Consider the following 13,668-nt stretch of genomic DNA (forward strand, 5'->3'; position numbering starts at 1 on the left):
CTCAGGTCAATTCCATTCCAAATGTGTTTCATTAGTACTCCTTCACATACATGGCAAGGTGGTGTTTTTATATTATGCACTGTTCTCTCTTTATAGTTGATAAATAACTGTAAGTTGATAATTTATCAAAAGCAATTTTAATAGGATCCAGAAATTATCAAATATACAGATATGTGTAAAGTGTGTATTTGTGCATGTACAGATATCCATGACTATTGATTTTACTCTTTTAGAAGTGTCATGCTTGCAGAAATAAGGTGTTCCAATGCTTCTTTAATGAAGAGCAGAGGCCTTCCTTCAGTACAGTGGAGTCACAGTGAGCACAATTGACAAGGTTAAGTCACAAAAGACTGAAAAATATCAAAAGATTATTGGGTGTACTCAGTAGGAAAGTCTGAGAAGCCATCCTTATTTAGCAGAATCAGACTAGGTTAAGCCATGGGACACAGATGCCTGGCTTCTAGGAACTGCCAGGAAGCATGTGATGCTGCATGGGAGTGGTTCCCTGTCTCCTTCTGGTATATTTCCCCTTAGGAGAAGGGCACCCCTAACTCCACCCTATCCTGTCTATCACAGAAAAATCTCCTCCCAGTCCTTGCCCCCTTTACCTGTATATTATAAATAAGTGAGAGTTGGACAAGTTGTTGTAAGAGCCAAGAGCTCCTATAGTCAGACCCATCATGACCCTTCTCATTTAAAAAGAGAATTGGCTTTTGTAAGCTTAGATGTGCTTGGCGGGCTCAATGGCGGGACCAAATGTAAACTTGGCAGGTCTTGGAGGGCAGAGTTAGTGGTCAAATAAAATGGGACAGAAAGTGGCCAAGCAAGATTCATTGGAATTTGGCTGGGGGGGGGGAGAAATCCCAGAACCCCGCGGGTATAGGGACCTGGAGAAAATTGCAAATGGCCCTGGCTGCCCAGGGTTTTTATAGACTGGGATGGGAGGGGGTCCTGTTGAGTGACACGTTGATGTGAAGGGTCAGTGGAACTTTCCATCCACCTTGCTGAGAACTTTCTGGTCACCTTTGGTGGGCTGGTCTTTGATCTGGCTGCTCAGCTTTGCCCCCTACAGTCGCCTAACTTCCGACCTAACAGCTTTTGGTTGTTTATTGAGTAGATAAGTTTTCTGGGTAATTGAGTGATGTACAGCCAACATCCTCTTGCAGCAGTTCATCCTTTTCTTATCCACATGGGACATGGCAGAGAGGACCCCACATTTGAAACCTGAACTGGGGCTATTCAAGAGGATTTTAGAAGAAAGAAAAAAGGTAAGGTGTTGACCCCTTTCCATGGGAAGTGCACACATGTGAATAAGTTTAGTAGTAAGAAAGGAAATGTAAATTAATTGCGTGATGTTAAGACTGGAGAATTTGCTTTCTACAGAGATAGAAATAAAAATAGATCTATTCAGTTATATTCAATACTTAGTCAAAGTGAAAATTCAGTGGAAAGAATGCAACTCCTACAGTCCTTGAAATGTAAATGGAGACCTAGTAGCTTTAAATAATGCAGTCTTCATCAGGCAGGTCTGCCTGCATCTCTCTGACTGTATGAGACCGAGACCTAACTTGGCTTAGATAAGTGTAAAAGTTTAGAATCCTCAGAAGCAAAGATTGAGGGAAAAAATTCTAACTTAAGAAGGGGAAATTACTCCGTGAGTTTCCTAGTTTAAATATGTGTGTTCCTGCCATGGCTTCCAGCCCTCCACAAACAGCATGGTTTCTGCTCCCTGTAGGAAGGAAGGAAGCCTATAGAACATGGCTGCTTCCTACCCAGGCAGAGTCCCTCAGGGCCAAGTCTCTTGAAGAGAGGAAAAATAGCATGAGCATTGGAAGCACAATGACAGGCTATGAAAATTTAATTTGGATTGTAAAAGAAAGTTATTTTTATTTGGACAGAGATGTTGATTTATGGTCTTTGGGAGAATTAATCACTGGTCTTAGAAAGGCTATTAATAACTTAAATCTAAAATTCAGTATTATTTATCCTCCAAAATATCTTTGTGTTCTGGGGAATTGTTAGTTGATAAAAAAGAAAAAGTTTCAGAAACTAGCCCCATGCATGTTTCTGTGAACACCTGTTAGAGGGAGCAAAGTTTCTATTCAGAGAACTGGAAGGCATTCAGATGTAGAGGATGATGAGTTAGCATAGGACCTCTGTAATTTACATTTGAAAAGTCCTGCTCCAGTATGTCATCTTGCTCTTAGGGAAGTTAAACTGAATGGAGTTCAGACTACTTTGGACATGCTGACCAGGACAATTTGCTGATTTGGGACAACAATTGACTTATGATTTACAAACTTATGCTCAAATAAGTGAATATGCACAAAGAACATAGAATCACCTGCCAAGAGAGAAAAATCTCTAGACCCCAGACAAATTCAGCAGGGGCCAGAAAAAAAAATTCACACTTTTTAACAACTAACCTAGACAGTGTTGCCACAAGAATTTGGAGCTAGTCCTCATCTGTAGATAAACCCCTAGCTAAGGACTTAACAAAATTCATAGATAAAACATTTTAAATTTTTCTCCAATTTGAAGATGACATTTTTTATGTGCTACCACAGAAGACATATATCAAGGCCATTACAGAAGCTTCTAGGGATAACTGGATACTACTGAAGGCCTTGGATTCCTGGGTATAGGACATTAGCTAAGCCTCTTTACAGACTCCTTAAAAATCTACACCAAGGAGCAACTGCCTTGATATGAGGACCAATACATACTGAAAGTTTTTAGAATATCAAAAAGGGGCTTTACTTCAAGCCCCTGTTCTAAGCTTACCTAAGGAAGAAGATATAACGTGTTTGTCACTGAGAGAAAAAAAACCCTAAACATTCACTCAAAAGTACTGGATAGACAGGCACGGACAAATCAGGCCAATAGTCAATGACATATCTCAGTAAGGAGATTAGCATAGTAACTTCATTCTCAAAAGGAATAGAAAATAAGGTCTCATAATTTTCTTTGTCATCCAAACCTGGCCTAAAAATAAACAGTTAAAATGCCCTTCTCATCAAAATTTTGCTGGAACCAATAATCTTTCTTTTATTCCTTACTCGTCTCAATGAAGGCTTAAATTGAAATGTAAATGGAGAAACACGTAGGCTCACTAGGAGACAACTCAGGTCCAAGAAAACATTTTTGAAAAGGGAAACAAAAGATTTTCAAAACTTCATAAGAGATCTTCTGATTGTGCTTCTGGCAAATTAATCTTTTGTTTTTTAGGAATGATTTTAAAGGTGAAAACAATTATCAGGACAAAAGTCAGCGACCCAAATTATTTTGAATTTTTCTTTTTATATCTTAAATTCTTACATAAATTAAATCAATGTTTAATGCATGTTCACTGCTATATATTTCACTTACAATTAATTATAAAAATTTCCTTTTTGACGGATCTACAAATGTGTACACACTATGATTACATTTACATGATTTCAAAATTTACTTACAGTTCAAGGAGCATGCTCACACTTTAAAATTAAAATAAAAATGGATTTATAGAACCTTAATTCATGTTGTAAGACCCCCAAATAGGAGACCCTAACTCTGTCCCACGGATCGACAGCAACCCCAATCAACTGCAGGAGGTGTCACTTGATGCAAACCGCAAGAGGCTTTTATTCCAGCGTGCTGGGACCCAACTCATGACTCATGCAGGAGTGGAGGAGTCGAGTCCCTAGCAGAAAATCTTGTAGGTTTATAAAGGCAGAGACCAAACATTGGGAGGGGTCGCACATGGAAGGGAAAGGGGAACAAAGCCACCGGGAAATTCCAAAGGGGGTCTGGGTTTGCTGATAACATACAGCATGTTTCACAATGTTTTACAACAGGGCATAGATTCTGATCAACAGTTTCTGGTAATCTTATATCCTATATATCTTAACTGTCTGAGCAATATCTTGCTCAATGTACTCTTTTACTCTCTGTTTGGGGCTGTTTCCTGGAACAGCTTTAAGGGCTTTGTTCCCATGACTGGGAGGGAGACCTTAGGGGGTTGAGATAAAACAGACAGCTTTAAAAAATGTCCATTCTTTCAATGTGAATTAATGAAATTTAATTCATATTGGGTAAATATCTAAAAATAAAAATAAAAGGCTTTTTTATATTTACTTTCTTACATTTCTAGGTAAAAAACTTTTTAATTCACATTTTTCCAGGTGGTCAAATAAATAACAAATTGTTATATTCTATAATATTTAAGATATATATATATTTCTTGTTTTTAATGTTTTATTTAAACAGGAAAGAAATTACTAATATTATTATTTACACTTTTTGATATCTTGGCTTTTGCAATTAAGAATAAATTTAATTTGAGGAGAATAACATTAATTATCTATGCTTTTATTACAGGAGACACTTAATCGATTTACAAGGATGGGATGCTAAAAGATCATTGATTGGAACATCATCTACTAAGTGTAAAAACATCAGATATTCCTAACTAAAATATATACGAACATTAGACATGTTTGTAATTTGGTTAATAAAAGGTCTAAAATTCCTTTATTCTCTCTTTTTTCATTGAGAACAAAATACTAGCACTTAAAGTATCAGGTAAAATATGTAAGTGCCTAAAACTTTTTTTTTAACCTGATAAAAATAAAACACTATAGCATGTTGAATAAATTAAAACAATATTTGTGCAAAGTAATTTTTGAAATATTTATATGTAATTAAATTGGCTATATAAAATTGGCTATATATATTTAAATGGAATACATAAAATTAAATTGGCTATATATAATTAACACAATCAGCTAAAAAATAAAAGAATAAAAGTTTTTATTCTTTAAATTCTACTGTTTCTTATTATAAAAGATGGTTACAAATATAGACAAGATCTTTTCACCAACCCTATTCATTGGAGCTTGTTACTGAAGGAGAGAAGAAAAAGAAAATACTTAAACATTAATTTCTCATCCTAATAAAATAATTTCTTATGCTTGTTGAATTTATACTATTTTTAAAAAGTTAATTTCACATATATTATGGTTTATACAATTTGGTTTAACAATAACTTATTTTAAAATACAACTTTCCATTCCAAATTTTAAATTTCTTTTTAAAAGCCAAATTTGATTAATATAAAAACATCAATGACTATATTTTAATTAACCATGGTAATTATTACTGATTTATTAGGTTAATTATATTCTTGTTTTCCAGATAAAGAAGTTTTTAAAATATTAGATTTACAGTGATATGTTATTTAGCTGATGTTCCCCAAACTAAAATCTTCTCAATAATGGTCTCTTACAAACTTATATATTAATAGCAATTTAATTAAAAATGAATTATATCATTTAATATTTTAAAATTATATAAATATAAGTTTACAGTTTTTGTATTACTCTCTACATTAAAAATTAAACTTAACTATGTTTTCAGAGAACATTCAGAATATACTGACTTATTTAAAGTCTAACCATATGGGAAGTATTTTGACACCTTCCCCCAAGAGGCATGTCTGTTATTAGATTGTACTACTTGATTTATATTAATCCAAAGATTAATATAAAATAAAATAATATTCAGATAAAGAGGCTAAAGATGGCTTCAGGATTATGGTATCTTCCCTATATTTTGTCAAGAGACCCACTTAGAAAAAATTTAGTACACATAAAAAATTGTTTTGGAGATTCCAGCAATTATTATTAACAATTATTAAATTTTCTAAACTGCTTTCTATAAATAAGTTCAGAGATATACATATTTTGCACATACACAATTATATTGTTCATTTTAAAGCTTATAACATTGTATTAGATTGCACACTACTATAGTATGCTTTTACAGCAATACTTTTAATTCCAGATTTTTTTCATGTATTTCATTTATCCAAAACTTTATGTTGGACATTTGGACTATTTTTACTACTTTAAAACAAGGTTATTTAACATATTCATACAACAATATCTTTATACATGAAGAATATCTTTCCATAGAACCCTTAAAATATAGTTGTTGGATCAAAGATATAAACTTTTAACATTTTTAAATAATGTATTAAAATGCTATCCTGAAGTTAATTTAGAAAAATAAGACCATTATGTATAAAACAAATAGGTCATGAGACTAATTTTCAATGTCTCTACTGATGCCATTTTATAGACTTTTAACTCAGTCAACAATTACAGACAAAATCAAATCCTATATTTGGTGGAAACTGGACCTGCCCTTCTTGTAATGCCCTTTTCAACTTAACACCATTGACTTTAACAATATGTGACTTTATTAAAATTTCTGGTCAAATAGAAATGTTTAAGTCACTACTTTTTTTTTCTCTTTTGGAGGGTGTTGAGAATTGAACCCAGGGCCTTGTGCATGAGAGACAGGCACTCTACAAACTGAACTATATTCCCAGCCCAGGTCACTTTTTGTAGTTTAATTATGTGTGCAATGCTAGGCTATTGTCTACAATTTAATGTTAGTAATACTCCAGTTTAGAGTAGTTTTCCCTATAATTTGATTTAAGAAAATTAAAAATACAAAGGGGGAAACAGATCACTATGTATACCTACTTAATTTCAAAAAATATTTTCTAAAAATTATATTAGGAATTTCACTGCTGCTGAGTGATACATGGAGCAATAGAATGCATCAGATTTTACAATAAGATTTTAAATCTCCAACCACAATATTTATATGTTAGCTTTATTGAGCTCTCAGGTAAGTGAAATTTATGGGAAATATGTTGGGCCCATTTCTCAGACCCATCTTTAATACATCCAACAATGTGGACTGGAGAATCAATCCCAATATTTACTGATGATATTCAAATGATGGAAGATTTTGTAGAAACTCACATTACACCCATCCATGTGAATGGATTTGACTCTACTGGCTGTAGTGGAACATTATCTATATGCTGATTCCATAATACACTCTGGTTATGTAGATGTAGCCTATAAGAAAAAGACAGCATAAAGAGTACCTAGGACAACCAATTATACTGGCCCTTGGAACTTTGGATTATGTTCAAACAATTATTAGAATGGGACTTTCTCATATACGGGCAGTCATTTTTATGAAATATCCACCAATATCTTACTCACTTAATTGTTCTGCAATAGAATCTGCTATCTTTGCTAAATGGATAAAATAGACAAATGTCTTGACAATGCTACATATTTCAAAGGTGATGGATGTTTTTGGATTGACCTTCAAAAATTGATGAAAGACAGTTATATCAAAATATCTTTAGAAGATTCAAAGCCAGAAAGGCCTTACTTGGCAATATTGCCAATAAATGTGTCACTTTTAATTCTAAAAAGAATTTGCAAACAACCATATTTAATCTAAATCTTTAATGCTATGAAAGTTCTAAGAAACTAGGCAAAAAATTGAACTCTTTAAAACTATTTTCAGTATACAAAATAAGATTAAATGTACACACATTATGATTTTTGAAACTCCATGTAATTTGGACTATTCTATTATTTGGATATTACTTTGCACTGCTGTTAACCATTTAATAAACACCAAATTGGAATCCAACAAACTGATTGATATTACACTAGAAAGATGAATAATTCACATATATATTCTAACAGTTATTTCTTTTATGATAATTTGGTTCATATATATTTTAATATAATCTTTTAGGTTCCTATCTGTTCCCACATTCACTATATCTAGGGGCATGATTTTTTCTGTTAAGATACTATGACCTCTGAAAGTTAAGTATTAAAATGATTGAGATTAAATTAAATGCTTTAGCAGCTACTATTACAAATATCAGTAATGAGCCTTTTGCTCTCAAATTTAAACAAAGGCTTAAATGCCATAATGACTGTAAGCATGTATGTTGTTACAACTAAATATCATATTTCCCAATGGGACTAAGAGATAATTAAATATCATCTAATGTACATTTGACATAAAATGATATAATAGCCTGGATTTTGTAAAGTCACATCATTACATTAAGGATATTCAAAAGAATTGATCTCATGGACTCTGCATTTCTGGTTGATCAGATATTTACTAAATTGAATGGTATAATATTGAAATGATACATTTGCTATTGATTCTTTTTTTGTCATGACAATAGGTTGCCATACTCTCAGAACCAAGAACCAAGACCTCAGAACAGTTCTCAGAACCAAGAGCCGGGACCTCACAGCAACTCTCAGAATCAATATGTGGAGCCTCAACATAATTGCCCATCATTTTAATTTTAAAATATTAAAAAGGGGAAGATGTGAGAAGTCATCATTATTTAGCAGAATCAGGCTAGGTTGAGCCATGGGACACAGATGCTTGGCTTCTAGGAACTGTCAGGAAGCATGCAGTGCTGCATGGGGTGGTTCTGTCTCCTTCCAGAATATTCCCCCTTAAGAGAATGGCTCCCCCAACTCCACTCTATTCTGTTCATTACAGAAGCTCCTTTCAGTCCTTGTCCCCTTTACCTGTATATTATAAGTAAAGGAGAGTTGGGTGAGTTGTTGTAAGAGCCAAGAGCTGGTATGGTCAGACCCATCATGACCCCTCTCATTTAAAAAGAGTATTGGCTCTTGTGTGTTCATTGAGTAGATAAGTTTTTGGGGTAATTGAGTAATGTCCAGCCAACATCCAACTCTGGCAGTTCACACTTCTCTCATCCACATGGGATGGTGGCAGAGAGGACCCCCACAGAGAAGTAAGCATCTTGTTATGCTTCATGCTTATCTCACTGTAATAGGGCTCTAACCTTTGAGCTGCTTTTCAAGTTTATAAACTGAAGGTAAAAGATAACATATACCTAATATCTGTCCATAGATCTAAATTGTGTCTGGTGGATCAATCGGCATTTCTACCCTAGTAGGAAAGGCCAGATTTATATCTCTCTGTGAATTAATTTCAGCATTTCCAATTCAACTTTTGTAAGTTTTGGAACTTTGAAGATCATTGAATTGTTTATAACATCATACTTGTTCTTTTATTAATTAATGATTTAAGTAATATGTTTTTATCATCTTTCAAGTTTAACATTATTTGCAAGCATATCACAATTTAATCTTTTTAAAATCAATTTTTCACTGCCTAAATTACACAAAATGTTGATTAATAAACCACAATGTATAGAATTTAATGCTTTCTCCCTCTGAATGATTTACACCATTAAAAAAGTGGATGTAGTATATTGCTGCATGACTTTGGCTTCTGGTGTCTTCAATAACTGTACAATATTATGTTGATAAAGATGTGTCCCAAAAGCACTGGGTAGTAGAAAAGTTGCTATAGAATAAAACTAAGTAATCAGTCAAGGAAATGATATTGTGATTAATGAACTTTTAAAGAGCTGGAGTGCTGCTTTTAAATTAATGGACCTGTCTTTCCTACTCTCTTATAAAGGAGATAGTGCTTAGGAATGTGTAATAGGGAGTTCTATTAGCAATCTTTTGTGCATGAGGATAGGATATATATTCCTTGTGATCAAACTGAGACTTTTCAACTCCCTTTTTTCCTTCACACTTCTCAATAGTTAACTGCTTCTGTGCTGTGCTCCCTAGCACTGCCCCAATACCTGATGGAGTACTAATTATACTGTATTGGAGGTGTTATGCTCAGTTTACTTACATATTCTACAAGACTGTGACTTTTGGCACAGTGTTTCAGGTTAAGATGCTGGGAACAGGCCAGGGATGTGTGAGGGGCTGAGAATTTCTCTATCCCTCCTGCCCTCCTCCTCAGTCTTGGCCAGCTGATCCCACCATGACCCCAGGCTGCCTCCAGAGCCAGTCACAGATTTTCAGTATCAGTCATATATTATCATTCTGCCATTCAATGGAACCATGTTTATCACATGATTTTCTTCAAGCCATTAATCAGGATGAGCAAACATTTAAAAATGGGAAATTATTCAAGACATTAAAAAGTTAGTGATATAATTTTAGTTGCTGCTGATCACAAAATTCCAACTAACAGATTAATGCTCCCTTGTCTCTCAGATTATTTTGCTGCCATGCTTACTAATAATGTCATAAGCCAGAAAATAAAAATAAAAATGGAAGGTGTAGAACCAAACTCATTTTTGTCTTTGATTCAGTATGCATATACAGGCCACACTGAATCAAAAAGAAGATAATATTAAATTTCTGTAATCTGCATCTTGCCTTCTTTAGCTTTCACAAGTTGTGGAAGCATGCTGTAAGTTTTTAATAAAATAGCTCCACCTGACTAACAACAGTCTTAGAATCTGTTCTTTTGCTGATGCCTAGAGTTGTACAGGTTTGCATATAGTGGCTCACAATTACTTTATGGAACCTTTTATGGAAAAAACCAGAAGCCAGGGACTTGTATTACTGTAAGCCAGTGAAATACAAACTCTTGGTCAATGATGTCATGAACAGTCCAGATGAGGACACAATATTGAATTCTTTTTTACTTGTGTCCCTCAGTATTTGGAACAGAGTCAGATCTCAGTAAACTTTTGGCTTATATTAGGTTACCACTGTTCTCTTAACTCAAACCATGGTTCCAGAAAATTTTGCTCCTGGGTACAAGGAATATCTTGTTACTTTTTTCTACATTAGGCCTAAATTATTGTGGAATGGGCTCTTTGATTACAGGTTAGAAATGCACAAGAGCAGAAGTTTCATCAAGAAGCTTCATTCACTATGCACTCACTGTGTTTGCAATGAGAACATTGTGGTTTGAATTTGGAAGTGGAAGCACAATCTAAGAGCACTTTCAAGAAGCAGAAGAAATGTTTTCATTTCAAAGCATTTGTACCATTGGTTTCTAGTATATGCTGTTAGATTGAATTTCTATTTATCAGGGTCTTTCAGAGAAATAGAATAAAATATATAAATGTACAACTGTACATAGAAGTGGACGTATAAGATTTATTCACATGATAATGAGATGACTAAACCCCAAACTCCAGCCTGCATTCTGGCAAAACTGGGAAACTGGTAACAGCTCATTCCAACCAGCTGGAAGCCTCACAAATTAAGCAGCAGCGTTAGTCCACCACTAAGAGCTGGAAAGGCCTCTGAGAGAACAATGTTTAAAGCTCACAATCAAAGGCTAAAGAATTAGAAGTCAGATGGTCACAGGTGACACCATCAGAAAAAAGCACCCAATCAGGAAGCTTGGAGCACAAAGTTCACCTTCCACCTTTCTTCAAATTAAACCTTTTGCTTGGTACTACACATTCAGGACAGGTCTTCTGCATTCTTTTCTGACTCAATTTTCTGGAAACACTAACAGAAACATTTACAGGTGTTTATCAATTTTCTAAATATACCTCAATTCACTCCAATTATAATTAATTGCAACAATAATTAAAGGAGATAAAACACACTTTAGAAATATACACACACTACCAAGTTCATTGCAACACTGTCCACAATAGCCATTTCATAAAAACAACCTAAGTATCTATTATATATATGCCACCACACCTGGCTTATCATTCAGCTTTTAAAAGAAGGATGCTCTTTGTGAGAATGGTGGAAAAAGTTGGGGGCAAATCTTAGTTAACTAGAAAGATATTGTCTTTAAAATTGGAAAAAAAAAAAGGCTATGCTCTCACTGATAAAGGAACCCTGAATTCAAATCCCTGTAACAAAAGAATATTCTGCCATCTTCTACAAATGGATGAAGCTAAGTGAAATTATCTAGATGAAAGAACAAAAGCATTGCATACTGTGTACATAGAATCTGAAAAAAATGAATGCATAGAAAGAGAATGGTGGTTATCTGAGAACTATCATTCATAATCTTGCATCATGTACTGGAAATTGCTAAAGACAGCACAATTTTAGGTGATGTGTTTTGTTAGCACATATAAATTGTATATATTAATGGGATTCAGTGTGATATTTTTCTAAATGGATTCACATATACTGATAATTAAAAACCCTTCTTCTGCCCTTGATGCCCCAGCACATTTTCCACCTATAATAATCAATGCTCTTCTTTCACATAAATTTTATTTTAGTTATTATGTATTAGAGAATGTGATCATTTTCTTTATGTGTCTTTCTTCACTTAGTATTACATCATCCAAATCCATCTATTTTGCTTATCATTACAGGATTTTATTTTTTATTTATGTTTGGGTAATACACCATAGTGACTATATAACATCTGGTGGATATACTAAATTCTTACCTATATCACTGATTTTTCTCTTCTTATGTATTTCTAAACATACTGTTATGCAACTTAAAATTACACAAGAATAATACCAACAAAAATAATAAAGAAACCTAAGGAAATTTCCTCCTTGGCCTGATTTTATCAAACTGAAGAGAAGCAAGCCAATTCTAAAAAAAAAAACAAAAACAAACAAACAAAAAAAAAAACCAACTTTTTTCCTTTTTACTTTAAATTTGCTAATAATCAAAATAATAACATGCTTATTTTCTTTAAATCTATCACCGTCACACTAAGCTAAGTTGGGAGTTTTCTGAGTTTTCTGTAAGTCATATTACACACACACACACACACACACACACACCACACACACACACACACACACACAAATAATGGAAGTGATAGGTGCTATGTAATTCATAATTTTCTGCACATTTTCACTTTCAATTTCTGAATTATTTATCCCAAAACTTCCAAGCACACCTGATCCATCAATTGATCTATGATTTAAATCTTAATTCTTTGTGTACGTGTGAGAGAGAAAGAGGGACACAGAGACAGAGATAGCCCTTGACTTTGCCATGGTGATCCCCAGAGTACCACTGAAACTTGCATTTCTCTTCAAGCAAAGTTCATCATGAGAAAAGCATTGGTGGGGTTAAGTAGTAGAAGGGAGGGGAGGTGAAAGAGAAGTGATGTTTGTTGGTATGTGGATGGGGTGTGATAGTGATGACTTTCAACCAAGTCCTACCCATAATGATCTTTTGCAAATGTATCCATTACTTTACTTACATTCTAATATATTTTGTGTGATCCCACAATTATACATCATGGACTCTATTCTTCATACCAACGTAGATCAGCATTGATTTTTTTCAAGTGTCCACTTCCTGACATTTTGAAACACCTAGCCCCCCTTCCTCAGAGTCCTTGATACAATTTCTCTCTTAAACAATTACTTCTGTAATATCTGGGAAACCTTTAAATACTGAATCAGTACTGGCAGGTGAATCAATACTTTATGTTCCACTTCCTAAGATATGGAGAGTCACATCCTTTCTTTGTTATCTCCATCTTCTTCCTCAAAATTGGAAATAGTAATACAAATTTGCAATTCCAGATTTTATCCATAGCCAACCCATAAAAAATATAAAAGTCAAGAATGCAATCTCTGCTGGGCACCACATGCCTGTAATTTCCACAGTTCATGAGGCAGAGGCAGGAGAAAAGCAAGTTTAATGCTAGCCTTAGCAACCTAACAAGGTCATACCTCAAAATAACAAGAATAAGAATGACTGGGTGTTAAGCACCACCGGGTTTAATCCCTGGTTAAAGAAGAAAAAGAATGCATCCCTATCAGGGGTAGTGGCACACACATGTAATCACAACTACTTGGGAGGCTGAGTCCAGAGGATCACAACTTTAAATCCAGCCTCAGTAACTTAGCAACACCCTGTCCCAAAATAAAATAAAAAGTGGTAAAGATATAACTCACTGGTAAAACACGTAGGTCCAATTTCATTAACACACAAATAAAATGCAATTTCTGCCCCCTTTCTCCAAACTTAAAGT

The 13,668-nt window shown here is 34.1% G+C and overlaps 1 long non-coding RNA gene across 1 annotated transcript; it reads left to right on the forward strand.

Annotated features, from left to right (window-relative positions):
- Positions 1-1,163: 1,163 nt before the first annotated feature.
- LOC306652778 lies at positions 1,164-8,739 on the forward strand. Its single transcript, XR_013761535.1, has 3 exons — positions 1,164-1,268; positions 4,360-4,427; positions 8,063-8,739. It is a non-coding gene; the product is annotated as an uncharacterized lncRNA (long non-coding RNA).
- The last annotated feature ends 4,929 nt before the right edge of the window (positions 8,740-13,668 follow it).

This window comes from Sciurus vulgaris, assembly GCF_902686455.1.
Source record: "Sciurus vulgaris genome assembly, contig: HiC_scaffold_579_arrow_ctg1, whole genome shotgun sequence".
NCBI lineage: Eukaryota > Metazoa > Chordata > Mammalia > Rodentia > Sciuridae > Sciurus > Sciurus vulgaris.